The sequence below is a fragment of the Palaemon carinicauda genome, chromosome 8, assembly GCF_036898095.1.
Source record: "Palaemon carinicauda isolate YSFRI2023 chromosome 8, ASM3689809v2, whole genome shotgun sequence".
NCBI lineage: Eukaryota > Metazoa > Arthropoda > Malacostraca > Decapoda > Palaemonidae > Palaemon > Palaemon carinicauda.
In genome coordinates, this window is record NC_090732.1 from 1,379,940 (window position 1) to 1,406,195 (window position 26,256).

The window sequence follows — 26,256 nt, forward strand, 5'->3', positions numbered from 1 at the left end:
TTATTCTAGATCATTTAGTTTCTTTCAACTATAATTTGTACTACTTACGTTCATTCAACTTTATTTTAGACCATATGATTTAATTACTTTATATTACTCTCTATGGCTGAAGGAACAGAGAGTAGAGGTCCCCTTTTTGTTTTGTTTCATTGTTGGTGTCGGCTACCCCCCAAAATTGGGGGAAGTGCCTTGGTATATAGATAGATATTGCATAACCCTTCATTAATCACTATTCCTCCTCTCCAATCCCATCAAGGACTCTTTCTTTAAACAAAAGAGTGGGAAATTGGGGAAATTCACACACACACGGGACAAAAATTTCATCTAGTTTCCTTCCTTAGCAAAAGGAACCCCATCCTTCATTATATGACATCCCTAATAACTTTAGAATCATAAAGTTAGAAGATTGAAGTACTTTACCTTAAAGATTCTTACTTATATGTATATATAGTAAACCATTGTGTCTTACACAATTTGAAATCTCAAAATGGCATTAATATATTATCTCTTATAAATTCAATATAAAAAAGGGAAGCAGCGAACTAAAAATATCTAAAATGATTTAAAGTTAAATGTTTGGCATGAATTTTAATCTCAAAAAGATTTCATGATTATTAGGTAATTTTGAGCAACATTATTGAAGGGCTACATGAGAATTACGACACCTTGAAATCCAAAAATACCGAAGTTCCTTTTATACGAAAAAAAAAAAAAACTCAAAACTAATATCAATCTCATTCTCATCAATTACAAAGTTTTTAATAATGAACGCAACCTCTATTACAGTTTCAAGGACATTAGGCCATAATCAGACTTATGTAATTTTCTCAACTTTGCAATATCGATGGCATCGAAGAAAGAAAATCTTTATATATAAACTCAATAAAGTTATTATGATATCAATATAAATGATAAGCGTGAGAAAGTAATTGTCTACTGTGAAATTCATCATTATATCTATATTAACAAACTACAACAACAACAAAAAATGCAACCATTTCTAGTCCATTATAGGACTAAGGCCTCAGACATGTCCTTATTCATGTCTGGGGGTTTGGCCAATTTTCATCACCACACTGGCCAGTGCAGATTGGTGATGATAGGAGAATTTTGTCAGATCGCTCGAAGCAAAACGAACTAGTATGGCTCACCCTGACTAATACAACTTTGTCAATCTATTAAATCTGTTACCAAATTAAAATTTGAGATAAAATCTTAATTTTCTTTTGAATTATTGTAAGGAGGTTATAAAATATCTAAACCAATGACTTCACTCAATGTCTTTCATTTACATCTAAAGCCTATTTGAAGGTATCGGGATAAGAGATATTTAAGAGCCGATTCGAATAGTGTAATAAGAATGGAAATTAATGTCAGTGAAACTTAATAGTTGGTCTGGAAGCATAGAAAAAGGAATAATCCGGTTTGATGGAGGGGGCTACCATATTGGTAGAAAAAATATCACTGAAAAAATCTAAGAAAATCATAAGACCCATCATCTGCAAAAGGTATTAATTAAAATCCTTTCTACGTATCCTTTACAAATTATACAAATGAATGATCTTAGCCTGTATCCAACCAACAATCAAAGAACAATTGTCAACAGACCAAGCTAGCTTTAGACCATGTCAATCCTGCTTCAGTCAGGTATTAAATCTGACGCAATACATCTAGGCCAGGTTTGAAAAGAAGAAAACCACTGGTATAGTCTTTGTCAACCCTATGGTGGCATACGATACTGTAAACCATAGAGAACTCTTTCTGAAGGTAGCTCTATCTATACAGAATACTACCAAAGACATCATTGAGCCACTGTTTACTAATGGGCGATTCTTCGTATAAATAGATGGCAGGAAAAAGTAGATGGAGAATACAGGACAACGACCTTCCACAAAGGTTAGTGCTGGAGCAATGCTATTTAAAATCTATAAAAATCACCATCCGTAATACCAGAACATCTGAAGATACATCTATGCAGAAGACCTGTGCCTATCCACACAGTCAGACTCCTTCATCACCATCAAAGAAAGACAGTCAAACACTGACTAACTTTTCCACCTACTACAAAATGTGGCACCTCAATGCCGATCCAAGCAAAACACAGGTGTGCGCCTTTCATCAAACAATTACCAGAAAAAAAAAGAAAGCTAAAGATCAAATAGAGTAGCAAATAATTGGGAAATCACCCCTATCCAGTCTACTTAGGTGTCACCCTTGACAGAACACTTTCCTTTAAATTGCATACATAAAAATGCAAACATAAAGCAGCAACGAGGAACAGCCTCTGAAAACTCCCCAACACCAGCTGGGGAACAGATCCTGAGACTCTGAGAAAAACAGCCCTAACAATTTGTTACTCTACTGCTGAGTACTATGCACCAGTGTGCATGAGGTTGACCCAGAGCTAAATAGGCCCTGTCGGTACTCTACTAAAATCAACAACTCTACCATCTTTATATAAAATAGCTGGGATCCCACGACCCGATATCTTGCGAGAAACGCTAGCAAAAACCAAAGAGAATAAACAAATTAATGACCCTAGGCATCCACTCCACAATCATCAAGAAGCAAGATGAAGACTGAAATCCCACTAAAGCTTTACAACAGCGGATGGACTAGAACCGGTCGGGGAGATGCTCACAGGCTAGAGAAGTGTTGGGAAAGTGACCGTTAGCCATTCAATGAGACACTGCCCAATTCAACCATAGACATGCCCAGCCGGACAACCCTCACCTGAAAAGACTATGTAACCCTAAATAGAGAAAGGGTAAAAGTGGGCAAAACTAGAGATAACAGCCACAAATGTGGGGAAACACCAAAAACGATTGAACAAGGGTGCCCACTGGGTCGTCATTACTCGGATCAAGACCTGAGAGAGGTAAACAACAATGCCCTCCTGTAGGGTCGACATTGATGTAATAAGACATGATAATGATCTATTCAAAATCCAAAAGATTTGACACTACTCAGTGTGGAAAGCTAAAATTGTATCATACTATGAAACTCGACAACTAAATAAATAAAAATCTATGAGTGAAACTACAATTCATGACGATAATGAATTGCACTTACATTTCACGTATTTACTCTTACAGAAAACCAAAGCTCCTGCCTAGACTAACAAAACCTTTCCATGGTAGAATGATCTCAAATGAAAAGTAAAACAAGTAACAACAATGCAATGATAAGATTATAGAGGGCAAAAATTGTAACTCCAAACAAGAAATATTTTAGCATGCTAAACCAAACCCCACAAAATCATAGGACTTTTTCACCATGAATAAAAACTTCCAGGGAAGAAAACTCCACAGAATTACACAATGATAAGTACAGTGTGTTGTAATAGGATAATTACCAAGAATGAACTCTTTGTGCCTGATCAGACTAAGAAACAGAATTAAATTAGTAGAAGGTACATTAACATGATGTACAAATCAAGACCTATTATGAAGAGCAGTTTGTCATTTTATCATATGAAAATGAAAGTATCATTGATATGAAAATCGAGTGGTAAGTTCAAGCAATAAACTTTTCCATTAATTAAAAGCAAAATTACACTTCTAATTAAACACACTTTGAATTTTATTGCAATAATTGATTCTTTAATGATTCTTAAACATTAACTATCCTGAATACTCTACTAACAAATCCGCTATTTTTCAGAGAAAGGTAATTTGTGATCGAGTTTCTAGGTAATGAACAGGAGCTTGTTTTTATAGGACCAGGAAAACAGCCCTAAAAGTAAATTAAAGTAGCAATGCATTGATGAGAATGAGATTAAAGGATGAGACTCTAAGTATGAAGGCGCAGATAACAAGAGACAAGTTGAGATCCAGGCAGATCTTGGATAAAATGCATCTAACACGTAATAATTTGGATCCAATTAGATTGAGATAACAAATTCTCTGAAAAATCTTAAAGCTCAAAATTCAAATGAAATATCAAATGGTCAGCAATAAGGTGATAGAATTACCTTTAAGAACTAACCTCACTGAAAAATAAACCAGGAAAACACGCTTAGAGCCTCATTGTAACACCTTTGTACGATACCATTTCTAAAATTAGAAACCATCCCTATACTCTTAAGATTAATGTCTAAATAATAATGTGAGGTTTTCTTCCCGACAATTGAGTCTGATGTACACCAAAATCCAGTTTTCCATTCAAGAAGGCCACCAAGTACAACCTGAAATAAAGTGAAAAGTAAGTTAATAAGCTACTGCCAAATAAATAAGAAGAAATATGTAATACATAACTTATTGAAATTAGTTTTTTGCCTACCTAATCAAAATTAGCTAGGCATTCTGACTATCTCTTTTCAGTATGTATAAAAGAAATTTGTTGAATTTTTGAAATTGGAAATATATTATACAGCAAAAACTCGTCAATCACATTATACCCATATTCATATGATCAAATGTCCACGAAATCTTTCGTCTACCATGAAGAAGATATAAAACAACCCATCGTGTCTCCATTAATGATAACTAACAGCAATAAACTAGGGACTGAGTTTATGTACGCAATTGGGATTGAATGGGTCACTAATCATATGATCAATTCACAACTCAGGTGGGGAGTCAAAATTCTAAAAGCCACATTTCGTTTATGAGTGCCTAGCGGACGCAGGAAACCACTTGAGAAATGTATATGTCAAGAGACCAACACTCAGGTAAGATTATTAGTTATTCTATGTAGTTTTAAACTCCTAGACTGTCTAACAAGATTTTTGGAGAATAGGATCAGATAAAGATTACTCAATTTATGAGTGGGATCTTTAGAGTAAAATAACTCTTGATTAGCCAAGGGGGCTAACAAGACTTATCGGAAAGGTGATGTCACTACCAGTAGCTGTTGCATCCCAATAGGTGTCACATGTTTATAAAATAGACAATGTCTTCAAAGCAATTATCTTTGGATACCGGTAGTTACTTCCATTGTTGATGCGATGAATTGGTTTTAAATGACAGCAAATCGTGGCATTGAAATAGATAAAAATGTCTAAATCCGATTGCGATCTAGTTCATAAAAGAATTTTACAATAAAAATGGCATTTAAAGATTCATCCACAGTACTCATTCCTTTTATAACTTACAATATCGTAATACCCTGACAATTTATTTTCCTTTCTTCTTGAAAGACTTTCTAGTTTCAACCCTCAGGATATTAATTCAAAATTTGACAAAGAACAGTAACCTTGACTCCATAACTCACCTCTGCTTGTTTGAGAGTGCAGACTTCAACCATGAGGACTTTTGACTGTCAACCAGACCATTTCTGTTGTGTCCAAAATCTCCAGAGGTTCATCACCATCATCATCTTCCAGATGAGCTGTTGGAGGTCTTCCTATTGCAGACCTCAATAGGTCCATCTTGTGGGACCCGTGTGTCCTTGACTGTTCCATCAGTTGTCAGCTCCAGTTTACAGTTTTCTTGAATAAGTTCTTGCATATAAGTTTTCAATATGAATATTATGTTGAATGATTTAACTTTTCCTTTAGTTTGAGGAGCATCTCATTATAAAATGTTTGGTTTTGATGTGTATAAGGCGGCTATTTTTGAGGTCTTGTTGTATATTACCTTTATTTCTTGGTCTATGCTTATTTATGTATTCTTCTTCTTCCCAGCTGGTTCCCATTTTTATATGGGGTCGCCGTTGCGGATGAGCCGTTTCCATCTTTTTCTATTCTGCGCTTCTGCCTCATCAATTCCCTTCTCCTGCATGTCTCCTCTCACAGAGTCCCTCCATCTCTTTTTTTGGTCTCCCTCTTCTTCTTCTTCCTTGAACATTCATCTCCATAGTATGTCTCCCAACGTGGTCCTCATCTCTCCTCATCAGGTGTCCATACCATCTCAGCCTCCCTTCCTGCACTTTCTTTGATATTTCCACCACTTTTGTCGACCCGCTCATGTAGTCATTTTTTTATCCGATCCTCTCTTGTCACCCCAGACATCCACCTAAGCATTCTCATTTCTGCCACATCCATATTCTTCTCCTCTGTCTTCCTCATGCTTGTGGTTTCCGTTCCATACAGCATTGCTGTTCTTACCACTGTCTTATGAAATTTTCCTTTTAATCTCAGTGGTATTCTTTTGTCACAAAGAACTCATGAGGCTGCTCTCCAGTTGTTCCAGCCTGCCTGTACCCGATGTTTAACTTCATCTTCCCTACCTCCTCCAGCGTTAACAAAGGATCCCAAATACTTAAACTTGTCAACTCTCTTTATCTGTTCATTCCCTAAGCTGAATACTTTCTCTATCATCCCTCTCACTGGTGGTACACATATATTCTGTCTTAGATCTACTTATTCTCATTCCTCGGTCCTCCAGTACTTGCCTCCATCTTTCCAATTTCATTTCCAGATCTTCCCTGCTCTCTGCGCACAGAACAATATCATCTGCATACAATATGTTCCATGGTACTGCCTTCCTTACTCCTTCTATAAAAACGTCCATCACTATGTTAAAAATAAATGGGCTCAGAGCCGACCCTTGGTGTAATCCTACTCTCTCCTCAAAACCCTCTGTCTCCCCAGCACTGCTCCTCACTCTAGTAAATACATTACGGTACATCTCTTGTATCAGTCGAACGTACTTCTCTGGCACCCTCCTCTCCCTCAGACTCCTCCATACCTCTTGTCTTGGGACTCGGTCATAAGCCTTTTCAAGGTCAATGAATACCACATGCAGGTCTCTTTGCTTTTCCCGGAATTTCTCCATTAGTTGCCTCAGACAAAATACACCATCTGTTGTTCCCCTCCCCTTCATGAATCCCATCTGCTCTTTACCTATTTTTACTTCTTCTCTTAGTCTGGCATCTATCATCCTTTCCAGTATCTTCAAAGTGTGGGACATCAATTTAATACCTCTGTAATTCCCACACTCTTGAACATCACCTTTCCCTTTGAAGATTGGGACCAATATACTCCCACGCCACTCATTTGGTATCTTTTCCTGCTCAAAAATCTTTATCATGAGATCGTACAGTATATCCACTCCTTCATCTCCTAATGCTTTCCATGCCTCCACAGGAATCATGTCTGGTCCAGTTGCCTTTCCATTCTTCATCTTCCTCAGTGCATCTATTACCTCTTGCCTAGAGAACCTTATTACCATGCCAAAGTTCACCTGCCCATCCTCTCTTAATAATCTATAATTTTCTTCATTTAACAGATGTTCAAAATATTCTTTCCATCTCTTTACAATGTCTTCCTCCTTTCTAAGTACTACACCATCTTGGTCTTTTATTTGTTTGATGTGTGTAATATCTTTGGTGCTCTTATTTCTAGTCTTTGATAGCTTGATCTTGTTTAATCCTTCCTTTGTCCCCAGCTCATTATACACATCATCATATGCCTTAGCTTTAGCTTGGGCTACTACCTTCTTCACCTCCTTGTTTTTCTCTCTGAACCTCTCTCTGTCTTCCCCTGACTGTGACTCTTCCCATCTCTTCTTTGCCTCCTTCTTATCTTTTACAACTTTCTCAATTTCTTCACTCCACCACCAACTCTATTTTCTTCCCATATGATACCAGATGTCTCTCCTAGGAGCTCCTTTCCATGCCTTCTCATTACTGCTGCATTTCGTGTCCACCATTATGTATTCATGATTCCAAATTTTAGCTACTTAAGTAGTTTTGTTCCCCGATGTTTGAATGATAAAAATGTAGTACAGTACTTATACTATTCATTATAGAATCTTCTTGGTAAATCCACAAGTATCTGTCCATATCTAGCATAAATTTCTACAAATAACTGTTCATCTGTTGAAATTTCCATAAGGTACTATCGCATTATCTATTAAATTTTTTTTTATCTATCTATATCTCCGGTTCAAATTTCCATAAGTAACTGTATCTTCTATTGAAATATCCACGATTAACCGTCTATATTCTGTAGCTGTCCATCTTCAATAGAAATTTCCACAAGTAACTGTTCCTCTTCTGTTGAAATTTCCACAAGAAACTGTTCTTGTTCTGTTGAAATTTCCACAAGAAACTGTTCTTGTTCTGTTGAAATTTCCCTAAGAAACTGCAAATTTTCTGATGAAATTTGCAGAAGTAATTATCATTCTTTTGTTAAAAATTCTATGAAGAGCTGTATCTTCTGTTCAAATTTCCACATGTAACTGGCCATCCTCTGTAGATTGTTCATCTTTTATTGAAATTTCCACAAGAAATTGTTCATCTTTTGTTGAAATTTCCACAAGAAATTGTTCCTCTCCTGATGAAATTTCCACAAGTAACTGTTCTCTCTGCTTAAATTTCCAACTTCATATCTTGTTGAAATTTCCACAAGGATCTGTTCATCTTTTGTTGAAATTTCAACAAGTGTTTGTATATTCTATGCTCAAATTTCCACGAGGAACTGTATCTTTTGTTGAAATTTCCACAAATAACTGTCCCTCTTTTGTTGCAATTTCAACAAATATCTATTCCTCTTCGCTGCCGCTGCAGATTGCCCTGATTGGTGGAAATTTCCATGAGAAACTGTTTATCCTCTGTTGAAGTTTTAATGAGTAACTGTTCACCATCTATTGAAGTTTTTACAAGTAAGTGTTCCTCTTCTGTTGAAATTTCTACAAGTAACTGTTGAAACTTCCACTAGAAACAGTTTCTCTTCTGTTGAAATTCCCACAAGTACTAGTCCAACTTCTGTTAAAATTTTCACAAGAAACTGTTTATCTTTTATCAAAATTTTCTCGAGTAACTGACATTCTTATTGTCTATACATGCATTCAATTAGAATGCCAAGAATAGGAGAGAATGCTTTTCCTCTACTCAGTATCTTCTTCTATAGGTTCAATAGAATTTAAATTGAGCATAGGGTCTATTTTCTTGGCCTGCAATGATCTGCTCCACACTGGTGCACAATACTCGGCTAGTGCATAGCACAGGGTTGAGGCAGTTATTCTTAGTGTGGTAACATTGGCTCCCCACTTAGTTCCAACCTTCCCTCGAAGCTTTTGTAGATGAGTAGCAAATAACAGGGTTCTATCCAGTGTTACACCTAGGTACACTGGAAACTGGTGATGTTATAGCTCTTCGCCATGCCAAAAGATCCTGAGTTTGTGATTGGCTTCTCTGCTTCTCAGGTGGAATGCACATACTTGAGTCTTAAGGGGTTTTGATTCAGAGACCACTTGTCATAGCACTAACCTATCTGCTCTAGGGTGGCTAATAGTCGTGTTTCAACTTCTTGAAAGGATGTGGCTTGTGGGTCACTGATAGTCTACAAACATGAATCTGCAGACGTTTGGTGGAGAGGATTGATAAATATTATATGTATTGAACAGCAGTGGTGCAAGGACTGAGCCCTGAGGTAAGCCTTTCTTTTGTGCTTGCCCTCTGCTTCTAGTGCCATCCCTCTCTACATAAAATTTACGGTTTCCTATGATGCCTCAGAGTATATTTACTATAGTCTTGTTTTCAATGTTTTAGAGAGCTTCAGAAGTAGGCCTCTGTGATTCACAGTGCTGTATACAGCTGTTAGGTATACGAAAACTGCTCCAGTGTTCAAATCAGTTCTCTATATACTGGGTTAGGTTGAGGACCTGGCCACAGCAAGAGCATCCTGGTCTGAACCCCGCTTAGTCTGGGGTGATGATGTTGTCTACAGTGTTTGAAATTCTTTTTATTATCAATCTCTCCTAGAGTTTACAGAGAGTACATAATAATGATATGGGATTATAGCTCTTTGGGTTTGTTGGGTCTTTGTTTGGTTTCCGGAGGGCAGCTATGTTAGTTTTTTCCTTTTTCTGGGTGTTTTCTTTGTTCTTATACATGAATTAATGAGAGAGAACACCCACTGTTGCACTTTTGGGCCCAGGTGTTTCAGGAACTCATTCAAAATCCCATCTATTCCTGCAGCCTTGTTTGACTTTAGCAATGCGACTTCTTTCTTCAGTTTATCTAGGTAAAAGATGGGAAGATGTCGTTTCTGTATGATAGGGCTGCCTTCCTCTCTGTTTGCTGTCTCTTCCTTTGGCGACATTCTTTGGTCGGCCATTTATAATCAGTTACATACTCACTTTACTTTGATGGCTGCTTTTCCAGTCCCATACAGCAGGAGAACCCTACTCTCTACAGGACCTCCGCTGTCGTTTTACCTTGTTCGTTCAGAGTATTCATCGTTTCAGATCACGTATTGTTTACAAGGGATATTCTTCTGTTTTTTTTGGCGTAAGTTTTATTTCTGTCTATTCAAAGCTTGTCACACTAATTCTTTTCAACGTTTTGAGATTTGAGTAACTTTTATGAATAATGGGTCCGACACCCCCACCAGACCTACCTTCTCTCGGTATGTGAAAGAGGGCATGTGTGGGGGCGTCATTTCAGTGATCTTTGCCTTGTCTAAGTTATTTAACCATGTTTCAGATAATGCTAGCATATCCAAATATTTCTAGTTTATCAATTCTTGATTTTGAACAGTCTCATTACCTACAGATTGTATATTTACATAGCCACAGTTTATGAAATCCCTAGTAACCATGATCAGTATCTTCCACTAGTCTATTCAATTCCAAGTCATAAGCTTTGCAGTCTCTAGAATTTACCGTGTGGTCACTTGGTTTGTTTAACTTTGTGCAGTTTATACACTTTGACACTTGCAAATTACACTCCCTGGTGGAATGTCTCCCTGAGCATTTCCCGCAGACTTTATCATCATTCTTATACTTGCAATCTTTTTCAAAATGTCCATAACTGACAGTGGTAGCAGGTGATCACGTGGTACTTATCATGTATATTGTAAATACCCCATCGTAACGAAACTGTCCCCATTATCATGAATAGCCCTCCGAACTTCAGGATCATATTTCAGCACATAGTGGGTGGTCCCCCCGCCGGAGACATTTTTCTTCAGGACTACACTTCTCTTTTATATTTTGGATTTGGTCTAGGCAACGATTTCTTTGAATCGAAGCATTTACTACATCATCTTCATCATTGTATACATTACATATCACTATTTTTGGTTTCAGTTTTCCGATTTTTCTCGTTTCAGTGTCAGCCACCAATGTCTGAATTTTGTTTGCCGCCTCTTCTCTCATCATATTGTTTGCAAAGTTTACAACAACATTTCCATTCGTAAGGTACCCTGACACTTGCACGAATTTGTAGCACGCATTGTCACGACTCGGGTCATGAACTGTCGTGAACTTGTAGTGAACTGGAGTGAACTCGTCGTGAACTGGAGTGAACTCGTCGTGAACCTGTCGTGACATCGTGGCATGTCGTGACGAGAATTTTGAAATGTTCAAAATTTTGGTCACGACAAAATTTCGTGAACGTGGCGTGAACTATGTGCGAACTGTTTGGGAACTCGTCAGGAAGATGCGGGAAGTGCTCAAACTATGCTAAAACTATGCGTGAACTCGTCGTGCCAGTTCGTGTCAATGTGGACAGGTGAGCTGTGATTGAGGTATTTTTTCTTTTTTTTTTTATTTTCCAGTTCGTGCCACAAAATGTCACGACTTGCCACGACAAATTCGTGGCAAAAAGTCGTGCAAGTGTCAGCCTGGCAGTAGTTGACCTCGTGTTAAGTATATGAATGTCTTTAAGTGCTTGTTCAACCTCACGTTTTCTTTCGGTATTTCTAGTTGTTGTATTAGTTGATTTAATTATCAACAGATTTTTTTCCTTAACTTTGCCAGCAAATGTCGGTTTCTCCGGTTTTGGGTCTATCAATGTTTGAAATGTTGCTTTAATTGATTCCATATTCATTTCCATTCGTTGTTGACCTCGTGTTAAGTATATGAATGTCTTTAAGTGCTTGTTCAACCTCACGTTTTCTTTCGGTAATTCTAGTTATTGTATTAGTTGATTTAATTATCAACAGATTTTTTTCTTTAACTTTGTCAGAAAATGTCGGTTTCTCCGGTTTTGGGTCTATCAATGTTTGAAATGTTTCTTTAATTGATTCCATATTCATGGCAGAATGTCGACTTTCTCAGTGAGGTCGGTGGTCTGGGTGGAATTTGCTGCGTCTGCGCTAAGGTCCGTTTTCCAAGTCATCTATTTTCGCATCTTTTTCGTTCAGGGCCAGATCTCTCACGTTCACATCTTCCTTTAATTTTTATATTACTAAAGAGTTTTGTCTTGCTTCACATACGCAGTGTGGGCATTACCAGTCTAGGTTATTCCGTTCATTCTCACTGATGGCTGTCAGTATATGCACACATTTCTTATGGTAAAGTCTATTACATATTCTAAGCGAGGAACACAAAGCTAAAACACGACTCAGGGCAAGTATAGCACAGCTCGACATAACACGTTCACACTCTAGTGTCTCTCTCTCAAAAGCGTGCATTGTCATTGGGCTTTACGACTGCTACTCGTTTTGGTGGTCTGTTCTCGAAATTGAGTTTACAGGTATTTGGCCATGTTTTCTCATAGGTCATGCCATCGTTGCCGACTCTCTTGCCTCAGTAGTGTTAGAACAGTTTCTCCCATTTCAATGGTATCTAAGCTGAATTGTTCTCTTCATCTTATGAGGAGGTGTAATTCTATAATTTGGTCACTCATTCCAGGAATATATTCCTTTCTGCAGCCTCTAGGTATATTCTGCTGAGCTGATTTCCATACTAGTTTGACAAATTCTTCATAATGACTTGGTTTAGGTAGTATGATGTCGATATGTTGTTCAATAATTCCAGTAAAGGCTGTCCATTTTGCTTTCCTTAAGTTAAATCTAGGGAGATAGTTTGATTTACTTTCGGTTTCCTTCTAAATTTCCTCATCATCTTCGTTTTTTTATTTGGTATCTTCGATTCAGAGTAATTCTTTTTGTCCCTTCTGCACACAGCACTTTGAGCGCAGGACCTGAAGAAGAAAAACAATGTTGTTAAAAAGCAGGCCGAGAGAGAGAGAGAGAGAGAGAGAGAGAGAGAGAGAGAGAGAGAGAGAGAGAGAGAGAGAGAGAGAGAGAGAGAATTTGGAGTTTCTTTAAGATACATAGAATGATTAACCAAATTACCTTTCTAGGTCAGACATGAAAGATAAATATTCAGGTGCCTCCCTTCCAACAACAACTCCCTCCAAAGGAGCGTTAATCATTCTAAAATTCTCTTAAACCCCAATTAAAAACGGAATCAGTTTTGTACAATATGGTGTTCCAATAAGAAAAAAGGGTAAATAAATAAATGTAGATATATACTAACCTATGAGCGAACTGTTCATGGGATCTCCAACATTTTTCCCAGATTTTACTACTGAGCCCAATTCTAGAGTAGGTCTTCGTAGGTTTATTAGTTCCTCGTATGGGTTTCCACGACTTGCAGCCGCTTGTTGGGCCTCTTCCAGTGGTACTTCCAGTGGTAACATTAGCTCCTGATGCGTCTAAAAAGTTTGCGCTGCTCCACATATGTGTCAGACATCCGTGTCTGTTCTTGTCTGTCTTGCAACCACTGCTTGTTACTTAAGGTGCTGTGTCCTTTCTACGAATGAGCCAATTGCTGAAAATAAATTTAAATGAAAGAATCGTAAACCAATGTAACATATAATACAACAGTATTTTGTTTTATAGCTATACAACCACAAATAATTTGCCATCATTAAACAAAATTTGCAACATTCAACCAAGCATAAATGGTCCCAAGTGGCCTCTACAAAAGATTAAATACCTATTTTGAATAATTCTAATCGGAAATCTAGTTATATGAGGCCAATATCCTCCGCTTATTGTGATTCAAGGATAACTCTCCTTCCACTAAATGAAAGAAATATGTGAAGAAATTGAGTTGTATAGTTTTAGATGCTATATTTCTGAGAACTGAAATTTGTCATGAAAGCAAATTTCAGGGAAAAATAGAGATGATGATGATAGTAATCTTTGCAAAGAGAAGGATAACACAGAACATATATTTCTACTTTCAAAATTAGGTAAATTGAGAGGATGGAATATAAGAATGGATATATTGAAGAACTGGAGCTGGGAGCTTTATAATACATGAGACAGATCATGAGACTAAAAGAGGAGTTTAAGAACACAATAAGTTGCTCAGGATGAAAACAATGTGTTATCACAACTCAACTTTAAATGTATAAAGTTGTGAAGGTAAAACTTACATTCTCATTATTTCAATGAAAAGACAAATCATATAAACTTGAAAGATTTGCAACTATCTCTTAGTTAATAGTGTCTGTAAATATGTTTTATGGAGTGAATAGTTAGAAACGGAAAAGTGTAAATTTTCTTCGTGTACTTGTAGTTATCATTATACGAATCCTTATTAGCAATAGGTTTTAAATAGATTCAAGAGTAATTTTTACTTTATTTCAATGGCTTTCAAAATAGATTATGATTGAAGATTTTTCATAGCGGCTTACCAAAAACACAATATAATAAATGCTATTAAAAAAAAAAATAAGTGCACTAAGTAATCTCTTTGTGGGTTACGTTGAATGAATTTGTATTTTAGTAAAGTTACACCTATTTTCCGAAGGCCTTAATATACGTTTTCCTTTACTCAAATAAGATCGAAGACCTTAAGTTACGTTTTCTTTTATTCAACTATATAGCTATAACTCATATAGAGGTAAACTTGTATTTTAGTCCTACTGTAATTTAAATAAAAACATTCGTAAAAAGAAAAATGTTATTTGCTATACAAATGTAAATTATTGATAGCTACTTTTACTCACAGTAAACAAAATAAAAGACTTAAAATATGAAAGTATATGTTGAAAATAGTCGGTTAAATAATTTGTTTATTTCCATAACAAAACGTAAAACCTGCTACCATTGAAGCATCAGATTAAACTCAAATTCTTTTCAGTTTTGCCTACAGATGACCATCATGACCTCCACATTCTCTTTTTGGTAATATTAACTAGGCGAAAATGGTAATATCTTAGTGAATTTTAGTTTACATCACACAGCACAAAGAAAATAGGGTTCTTCTCACGTAATTATAAACTAGACAATATTCTGACCTTAAAAGGCAAGAAAGTGTTTGCTATCTACTGAAATCAAGGATAATCGGGTACCAAAAAAATACAGACTTTTAAGCTGAAAAAAAAGGGAAGAAACACACTCTAAACTATTAAAAATTCTGAGTGTATATAAAATCATAGACCAAAGCTCAGGAATAGAATGTCTGACACACGTAAGTTACTTGTAGAGAAGTAACTATCAAAATCTGCCCGAAGTGCCGCTTCAGAAATTGCAAAACATAATAAACCGGGGAGCAAGATTGGTATAAGGTGTCCCACCCCAAAGAAAGGATTACTTCTATACTAACTGAATTACAGTTAGTATAGTATTTAATGCCAGAATATGCGAAAACCTCAAAGTTACCAGAACCGGGCCTTCAACAAATCTAGGAGAGTTGCTACACATCGTGTAGCCAATAAATCATGTCGACACGAGAGTAGTTAAGAGTAGTTACAGATGGTTTAAAGTTATTTCAGCCAAGATGATGTTTCTAGAGCTTTCAAATATGGCTAAGTTAAACAAGTTATTTTACAGCCAAGATGATGTTTCTAGAGCTTTCAAATATGGCTAAGTTAAACATTCGAAATTCTCTCTCTCTCTCTCTCTCTCTCTCTCTCTCTCTCTCTCTCTCTCTCTCTCTCTCTCTCTCTCTCTCTCTCTCTCTCTCTCTCTCTCTCTCTCTCATATATAGCCTTCTGACATAATTTTAATCGTAGAGTAATGAAACTTACAGGGATTAACTTATGCATAAAGCTAGAAGTTATTAAATTTTGGTCATGGTCAAGGAAAATGTCCAATTCACGTAATCTGCCATGTTTGGACATTGTTGTCACAGAGACTTCAAACTTGGTTTATATTTGAGTGTATGAAAATCCACGCCAATTGATACATGTTAAGGTCAAAGGTCAACATCAAAGCCGAGCAAAAGGTCGAGAAATAACCTACAGGGATGGATACGTGGAGGTTCAAGGAAAAGGGAGAGTGAGGGAGGGAAGAAAAAAGGGAGGGAGGGAGGGAGGGAGGGAGGAAGGGAGGGAAGAAGAAAGGGAGGGAGGGAGGCAAGGATTGGGGTTATCAGACTGATTTGACTTAGGCTTTAAGAACACAGGAGTAAAGTGCTTTGATTAACACGACTTGACAGATCAAATATTTGGTTGGGGGTGTCTAGAGCCACCCATATTGGGCTGAAATGGTTAGGCGTTTTTCCTCACAAAACGAATTTATTTGACATAAGCATAACACTTTGTTTTCTTGTCAAAATGGATTTTGAGTGCCGTCCGATTCGGAGTGGTTCATTTGGAGTTAGAGAATAACAGGCTACCAATAACATGGGTATAGAACGACAAAAACAGACAACAGTATTGCAGTTTGAGGGTATTTGCTAGATTTTGGGAAGGTAATTGTTAATTATTGCGCATGCGCTATGGCCTAAATTATTGCGCATCCTTTGGGACTACTTAATAGAGTTAAATGATGACCTATATAATGAGCAATTAGTGCACTATTTTGACCGATTGATAGTTTGGGGAAATTCTGCAAATTACGAAGTGCCTCTTGTACTTGGGAAACCTGGAAATCATGAAGTGCTATTTGGGAGACCTGCAAATCATGAAGTGCTACCTGGGAAATATCTGCATATCACGAAGTGCCAATTGGGAAAATTTAGCATATTATCAAATGCCACTTGGGAAACTTTAGCACATTATGAAATGCCACTGGGTAAACTTCAGCTCATTACGAAGTGCCATTTGGGAAACTTTAGCATATAACAAAGTGCCACTGGTGAAGCTTTAGCACATTACAAAGTGGCACTTGAGAAACTTTAGCATATTACATAGTGCCATTAGGGAAACTTTAGCACATTACGAAGTGGCACTTGGGAAACTTCAGCATATTACACAGTGCCATTGGGGAAATTTTAGCACATTACGAAGTGACACTTAGAAAACTTTAGCATATTACGCAGTGCCACTGGTGAAACTTCAGCCCATTACGAAGTGCCACTTGGGAAACTTAAGCATATTACGCAGTGCCATTGGGGAAACTTTAGCACATTACGAAGTGGCACTTAGGAAACTTTAGCACATTACGAAGTCGCACTTAGGAAACTTTAGCACATTACGCAGTGCCACTGGTGAAACTTCAGCCCATTACGAAGTGCCACTTGGGAAACTTAAGCATATTACGCAGTGCCATTGGGGAAACTTTAGCACATTATGAAGTGGCACTTAGGAAACTTTAGCACATTACGAAGTGCCACTTGGGAAACTTCAACATATTACACTGTGCCATTGGGAAAATTTTAGCCCATTAGGAAGTGCCACTTGGGAAACTTCAGCATATTACGCAGTGGCACTTGGGAAACTTCTGCATATTACACAGTGCAATTGGGAAAACTCTAGCACATTACAGAGTCCAACTTAGGAAACTTTAGCATATTACGCAGTGCCACTGGTGAAACCAGCCCATTAGGAAGTGCCACTTGGGAAACTTAAGCATATTACGCAGTGGCACTTGGGAAACTTCAGCATATTACACAGTGCCATTGGAAAAACTTTAGCACATTACAGAGTCCAACTTAGGAAACTTTAGCATATTACGCAGTGCCACTGGTGAAACCAGCCCATTAGGAAGTGCCACTTGGGAAACTTAAGCATATAACGCAGTGGCACTTGGGAAACTTCTGCATATTACACAGTGCCATTGGAAAAACTTTAGCACATTACAGAGTCCAACTTAGGAAACTTTAGCATATTACGCAGTGCCACTGGTGAAACCAGCCCATTAGGAAGTGCCACTTGGGAAACTTAAGCATATTACGCAGTGCCATTGGGGAAACTTAACACATTACGAAGTGGCACTTAGGAAACTTTAGCACATTATGAAGTGGCACTTGGGAAACTTCAGCACATTCCGCAGTGCCATTGGGGAAACTTTAGCACATTACGAAGTGACACTTAGGAAACTTTAGCACATTATGCAGTGCCACTGGTGAAACTTCAGCCCATTAGGAAGTGCCACTTGGGAAACTTCAGCATATTACGCAGTGGCACTTGGGAAACTTCAGCATATTACACAGTGCAATTGGGAAAACTCTAGCACATTACAGAGTCCAACTTAGGAAACTTTAGCATATTACGCAGTGCCACTGGTGAAACCAGCCCATTAGGAAGTGCCACTTAGGAAACAAGCATATTATGCAGTGGCACTTGGGAAACTTCAGCATATTACACAGTGCCATTGGAAAAATTTTAGCACATTACAGAGTCCAACTTAGGAAACTTTAGCATGTTACGCAGTGCCACTGGTGAAACCAGCCCATTAGGAAGTGCCACTTGGGAAACTTAAGCATATTACGCAGTGGCACTTGGGAAACTTCAGCATATTACACAGTGCCATTGGAAAAACTTTAGCACATTACAAAGTCCAACTTAGGAAACTTTAGCATATTACGCAGTGCCACTGGTGAAACCAGCCCATTAGGAAGTGCCACTTGGGAAACTTAAGCATATTACGCAGTGCCATTGGGGAAACTTTAGCACATTACGAAGTGGCACTTAGGAAACTTTAGCACATTATGTAGTGCCACTGGTGAAACTTCAGCCCATTAGGAAGTGCCACTTGGGAAACTTCAGCATATTACGCAGTGGCACTTGGGAAACTTCAGCATATTACACAGTGCAATTGGGAAAACTCTAGCACATTACAGAGTCCAACTTAGGAAACTTTAGCATATTACGCAGTGCCACTGGTGAAACCAGCCCATTAGGAAGTGCCACTTGGGAAACTTATGCATATTATGCAATGGCACTTAGGAAACTTCAGCATATTACACAGTGCCATTGGAAAAACTTTAGCACATTACAGAGTCCAACTTAGGAAACTTTAGCATATTACGCAGTGCCACTGGTGAAACCAGCCCATTAGGAAGTGCCACTTAGGAAACTTAAGCATATTACGCAGTGCCATTGGGGAAACTTTAGCACATTACGAAATGGCACTTAGGAAACTTTAGCACATTACGAAGTGGCACTTGGGAAAATTCAGCATATTAAACAGTGCAATTGGGGAAACTTTAGCACATTACGAAGTGGCACTTGAGAAACTTTAGCACATTACATAGTGCCATTAGGGAAACTTTAGCACATTACGAAGTGGCACTTGGGAAACTTCAGCATATTACACAGTGCCATTGGTGAAACTTTAGCACATTACTAAGTGGCACTTGGGAAACTTTAGCACATTACGAAGTGGCACTTGGGGAACTTCTGCATATTACACAGTGCCATTGGGGAAACTTTAGCACATTACGAAGTGGCACTTAGGAAACTTTAGCACATTACGAAGTGGCACTTGGGAAACTTAAGCATATTACACAGTGCCATTGGGGGAAACCTTAGCACATTACGAACTGGCACTTGGGAAACTTCTGCATATTACACAGTGCCATTGGGGAAACTTTAGCACATTACGAAGTGGCACTTAGGAAACTTTAGTACATTACAAAGTGGCACTTGGGATACTTCTGCATATTACACAGTTCCATTGGGGGAAACTTTAGCACATTACGAAGTGGCACTTGGGAAACTTCTGCATATTACACAGTGCCATTGGGGGAAACTTTAGCACATTACTTAGTGGCACTTGGGAAAATTCAGCATATTACACAGTGCCATTGGGGAAACTTTAGCACATTACGAAGTGGCACTTAGAAAACTTTAGCACATTACGAAGTGACACTTGGGAAACTTCTGCATATTACACAGTGCCATTGGGGAAACTTTAGCACATTACGAAGTGGCACTTGGGAAACTTTAGCACATTACGAAGTGGCACTTGGGAAATTTCTGCATATTACACAGTGCCATTGGGGAAACTTTAGCACATTACTAAGTGGCACTTGGGAAACTTTAGCACATTACGAAGTGGCACTTGGGAAACTTTAGCACATTACGAAGTGGCACTTGGGAAACTTCTGCATATTACACAGTGCCATTGGGGAAACTTTAGCACATTACTAAGTGGCACTTGGGAAACTTTAGCACATTACGAAGTGGCACTTGGGAAACTTTAGCACATTACGAAGTGCTACTTAGGAAACTTTAGCACATTACGAAGTGGCACTTAGGAAATTTTAGCACATTACGAAGTGGCACTTAGGAAACTTTAGCACATTACGAAGTGGCACTTAGGAACCTTTAGCACATTACGAAGTGGCACTTGGGAAACTTTAGCACATTACGAAGTGGCACTTGGGAAACTTCAGCATATTACACAGTGCCATTGGGGGAAACTTTAGCACATTACGAACTGGCACTTGGGAAAATTCAGCATATTACACAGTGCCATTGGGGAAACTTTAGCACATTATGAAGTGGCACTTGGGAAACTTCAGCATATTACACAGGGCCATTGGGGAAACTTCAGCCCATTACAAAGTGCCACTTGGAAAACTTAAGCATATTACGCAGTGCCATTAGGGAAACTTTAGCACATTACGAAGTGGCACTTAGGAAACTTTAGCACATTACGAAGTGCCACTTGGGAAACTTCAGCATATTATGCAGTGTCACTGGTGAAACTTCAGCCCATTACGAAGTGCCACTTGGGAAACTTAAGCATATTACGCAGTGCCATTGGGGAAACTTTAGCACATTACGAAGTGGCACTTAGGAAACTTTAGCACATTACGAAGTGCCACTTGGGAAACTTCAGCATATTACGCAGTGCCACTGGTGAAACTTCAGCCCATTACGAAGTGCCACTTGGGAAACTTACGCATATTACGCAGTGCCATTGGGGAAACTTTAGCACATTACGAAGTGGCACTTAGGAAACTTTATCACATTACGAAGTGGCACTTAGGAAACTTTAGCACATTACGAAGTGGCACTTGAGAAACTTCAGCATATTACACAGTGCCACTGGGGAAGCTTTAGCACATTACGAAGTGGCACTTAGGAAACTTTAGCACATTACGAAGTGACACTTGGGAAACTTCTGCATATTACACAGTGACATTGGGGAAACTTTAGCTCATTACGAAGTGGCACTTGGGAAACTTTAGCACATTACGAAGTGGCACTTGGGAAATTTCTGCATATAACACAGTGCCATTGGGGAAACTTTAGCACATTACGAAGTGGCACTTGGGAAACTAGCACATTACGAAGTGGCACTTGGGAAACTTTAGCACATTACGAAGTGGCACTTGGGAAACTTCTGCATATTACACAGTGCCATTGGAGAAACTTTAGCACATTACGAAATGGCACTTAGGAAACTTTAGCACATTACGAAGTGGCACTTAGGAAACTTTAGCACATTACGAAGTGGCACTTAGGAAACTTTAGCACATCACGAAGTGGCACTTAAGAAACTTTAGCACATTACGAAGTGGCACTTAGGAAACTTTAGCACATTACTAAGTGCCACTTGGGAAACTTTAGCACATTACGAAGTGGCACTTGGGAAACTTTAGCACATTACGAAGTGGCACTTGGGAAACTTCTGCATATTACACAGTGCCATTGGGGGAAACTTTAGCACATTACGAACTGGCACTTGGGAAACTTCTGCATATTACACAGTGCCATTGGGGAAACTTTAGCACATTACGAAGTGGCACTTAGGAAACTTTAGCACATTACAAAGTGGCACTTGGGAACTTCTGCATATTACACAGTGCCATTGGGGGAAACTTTAGCACATTACGAACTGGCACTTGGGAAAATTCAGCATATTACACAGTGCCATTGGGGAAACTTTAGCACATTATGAAGTGGCACTTGGGAAACTTCAGCATATTACACAGTGCCATTGGGGAAACTTCAGCCCATTACGACTTGCCACTTGGGAAACTTAAGCATATTACGCAGTGCCATTGGGGAAACTTTAGCACATTACGAAGTGGCACTTAGGAAACTTTAGCACATTACGAAGTGCCACTTGGGAAACTTCAGCATATTACGCAGTGCCACTGGTGAAACTTCACCCCATTATGAAGTGCCACTTGGGAAACTTAAGCATATTACGCAGTGCCATTGGGGAAACTTTAGCACATTACGAAGTGGCACTTAGGAAACTTTAGCACATTATGAAGTGCCACTTGGGAAACTTCAGCATATTACGCAGTGCCACTGGTGAAACTTCAGCCCATTACGAAGTGCCAATTGGGAAACTTAAGCATATTACGCAGTGCCATTGGGGAAACTTTAGCACATTACGAAGTGGCACTTAGGAAACTTTAGCACATTACGAAGTGCCACTTGGGAAACTTAAGCATATTACGCAGTGCCACTGGTGAAACTTCAGCCCATTACGAAGTGCCACTTGGGAAACTTAAGCATATTACGCAGTGCCATTGGGGAAACTTTAGCACATTACGAAGTGGCACTTAGGAAACTTTAGCACATTACGAAGTGCCACTTGGGAAACTTTAGCATATTACGCAATGCCACTGGTGAAACTTCAGCACATTACGAAGTACCACTTGGGAAACTTAAGCATATTACGCAGTGCCATTGGGGAAACTTCAGCACATTACGAAGTACCACTTAGGAAACTTTAGCATATTACACAGTGCCATTGGGGAAACTTCAGCACATTACGAAGTACCACTTGGGGAACTTAAGCATATTACGCAGTGCCACTGGTGAAACTTCAGCACATTACGAAGTACCACTTGGGAAACTTAAGCATATTACGCTGTGCCACTGGTGAAACTTCAGCACATTACGAAGTACCACTTAGGAAACTTTAGCATATTACACAGTGCCATTGGGGAAACTTCAGCACATTACGAAGTACCACTTGGGAAACTTAAATATATTACGCAGTGCCATTGGGGAAACTTCAACACATTACGCAGTGCCACTTCGGAAACTTTAGCATATTACACAGTGCCATTGGGGAAACTTTAGCACATTACAAAGTGGCACTTGGGAAACTTCAGCATATTACACAGTGCCATTGGGGACACTTCAACACATTACGAAGTGCCACTTGGAAACTTTAGCATATTACAAAGTGCCACTTGGAAAATTTACCATATTACCTATGCAAATTATTCATTGCCACTTGGGAAACCAATACAAATAAAAAGTGCCACCTGGAAACCTTCAACAATTTAGGAAGTGCCACTTTGAAAACCGCTGTTGATTACAAAGTGCCACTTGAGTAACTAACAAATTACAAAGTGCCACTTGGGGAACTTTAACAAATTACAAAGTGCCTCTTGGGTAACTTCTACAATTTACAAAGGGCCACTTGGAAAGGCTCTGCTAATTATGAAGTGCCACTTGGGAAACCTCTAGTGCAACTTGGGTAACTTTAACAAATTACAAAGTGCCCCTTGGGTAACTTTAACAAATTACAAAGTCCACTTGGAAAACCTCTGCTAATTATGAAATGCCACTTGGGAAACCTCTACAAATTACGAAGTGCCACTTGAGTAACTTTAAAAAATTACAAAGTGCAACTTGAGTAACTTTAAAAAATTACAAAGTGCCACTTGAGTAACTTTAACAAATTACAAAGTGCCACTTGGGTAACTTTAACAAATTATAAAGTGCCACTTGGAAAGCCTCTTCTAACTATGAAGTGTTACTTGGGAGACCTCTACAAAATAAAGTGCCACTAGGGAACCTTTGACAAATTACGAAGTGCCACATGGAAAACCTCTGCTAATTCTGAAGTGCCACTTGGTTAACTTTAATAAATTATAAAGTGCTACTCGGAAAACCTCTGCTAATTGCGAAGTACCACTTGGAAAGCTTCTACTAATTGCGAAATGCCACTTGGGAAAACTGCTAATTGCGAAGTGCCACTTGGGAAAATTCAGCTAATTGCGTAGTACCATTTGTGGAACATCTGCTAATTGCGAAGTACCATTTGTGGAACATCTGCTAATTGCGAAGTGCCACTAAGGAAAACTCTGCTAATTGCGAAGTACCACTTGGGAAAACCTCTCTAAATTACGAAGTGCCACTTGGAGAATTTTTTTCAAATTACGATTTGTCACTTGCAAAACCTCTGCAAATTACAAAAGGTCACTTGGGGGAACCTCTGCAAATTACGAAATACCACTTGAGAAACTAATGCAAATCTCTAACGGTTGACGAACCTAAGTTGAGGAAGGACCGTGGCACTTTCCTTGTTAAATCTCCCGTTGAAATCTCCAGCAAACTTATGACAGAAAACATTTCGAAAAACACCGCAAACTTCTTCTGGGTTTTCGTGAACTTCAGCACCAATTGAAAACCATCTGAAAGTTCATGAACTACACTTGATGGAATAGGGCCTACCCCCTTGGATACTATATTAAAATATCATTGGAAACTCTCTATTGGCTAAACTTCAAACAGTTAGTGAACTGCAATTGCTAAAATGTGAAATTGAAACTCTCCTTGGAATCATAAACCCCAGTCTGATCTCTCATTTGATTGCTTGGCGAAGTTTGAATTACTGACCCCGGAAAATTCCTTTCACAATGGCTGAGACACTAAATACCGTTGAATAGTTGTAAGTAATATGTACTGTAGGCTAAATTGAATGACTGAAGCCGGTCAAATTGCTAATCATTACAAGGCCTACTAAAAATAAGGTACGAAATGAAGAGTTTATATTCGTGTTTTATCATTTCTTTTTATTCCTATATTTTCCTTAATAATCGATCGATGTCATATTATCTCCTAGCACCTTCAGTCCATTTCCTTTAACACAAAAGGAATTTCAGCTACGTAATGAAACCTTACTGACGAGTAACAATAAAGACACAGACACTCATTCTGTTCATAAACACTTATAACCAGTCTTCGCCGAAAGTATTCCCTTACCTTTCTTCACAGAAATTCTCAGGTGTTAACACAACAAAGTTCTAACTTGGAATGAGGAGCAAAAACAAGTCCCCCAATATGTTCCAATAATATATTTAACTTTCGTTTTCCCAAGTTTTTACTTAATTTTATTCGTAAATAACTGTCCTCCTAATTAACTCTAAATTGGTATAATATGATAAATAAATAGTGATCTTAAAAAGATTACGTATTATAACCCTCCTTTTTAAAAGACTGATATACTCTTTGCGAAGGGGTTGGAGAGGGGTTGGGGGAGAGGCGGGGGTTAGTTCCTGAGTAATTTCAAAGACTATATATATAGTCTTTGAGTAATTTCTTATGGCGTTGTTGGGGGTGGGGGCGGGAGTAAGAAGCGAGTTAGAAGTGGGAGGGGTTATATTGTAAAAGAACTTTACCTAAAGCTTTAAACGAATTAGATATCAACTGGAAATCTGGTAATTCGAAATAGCTTATTGATAGTAAATTTAACAATTGATTTCATCTATAAAAATTAATATAAAAATTACTGTGTTCTTTAGTTAGCTAGGTCAAAAATCTCCTTAAATATGTAATATAATTTCCTGTATCGTAAATCGTGGAGGGATAAACCAAATGTAATCAACATCAAATATATTATACAATAATTATACAGAGAAATTTATCTTTTAAACAATTTTGAGTAGGAGAGAATTCGTATGATAAAATAAAAGGATTTCAAGCATAAGCGGGATCCAAAACTATAAATTGACTACAATTTCTTTATTACGAGTCCTGAGTGAAAGTACTGTATTCGATTTATAATATAAAGAGTAAAATTCTCATTAAATTCGCAACTTCCTTTTTTAGGTTTAGGAAATTACTCAGCAATAATAAATCCTTATCCAGGTAATAAACTTTTCAGAACGTAGATGCAAATAAATCAACTCAAACTACACATATATGTCTTAGGTTTGTAATCTACCCAGAATTTGTTCTTTCAAGATCAAGGAAACATATTTTTCCCTGTTAAAGGTGTCCGGTTTCATTTCCAGTTTCATCAGAATGGATACTCACCAGAACGTCAGCCTGGCAAGCCCAACCCCAGCAGTGGCCTCCTCAGTAAACAGTTTAACCTCACGGTCCCGGGCGGGGATCGATTTGCCGTCATGCGAATGCTAGGCGAACACGTTACCACTGTATTAGTCAGGAGGCTAGTACATCTTGCTTTTCCAACTGTTGTTACGGGCTAGCTTGTAATAATAATAATAATAATAATGAGAGGAATTTGGCCATAAGGCCCGGAGCTGGGGCCAGGCAGATTATTCAACGCTTAGATGCTACCGAAGGAAACTACACAGTTACATAAAGTTGAACAGATTGGACAGCAAGATGAGAAATAGGAACCAAACACGTAAGTGCAGTAAATGGTTATAGAGAGGTCGCAACTCGGGGCAGACCCTTTTGCAATGTGCGAGTTGCTCTGATGGAAGTCTTAATAGTTGTCAGCTT

General features: G+C 38.3%; 1 long non-coding RNA gene across 1 annotated transcript; it reads right to left on the bottom strand.

The window, feature by feature from the left end:
- Positions 1–12,248: 12,248 nt before the first annotated feature.
- LOC137644803 (uncharacterized) lies at positions 12,249–24,837 on the bottom strand. The gene is made up of 3 exons (XR_011045187.1): positions 24,769–24,837; positions 13,158–13,451; positions 12,249–12,819 (listed from the first exon to the last, which is right to left on the bottom strand). It is a non-coding gene; the product is annotated as an uncharacterized lncRNA (long non-coding RNA).
- Between the last annotated feature and the right edge of the window lie 1,419 nt (positions 24,838–26,256).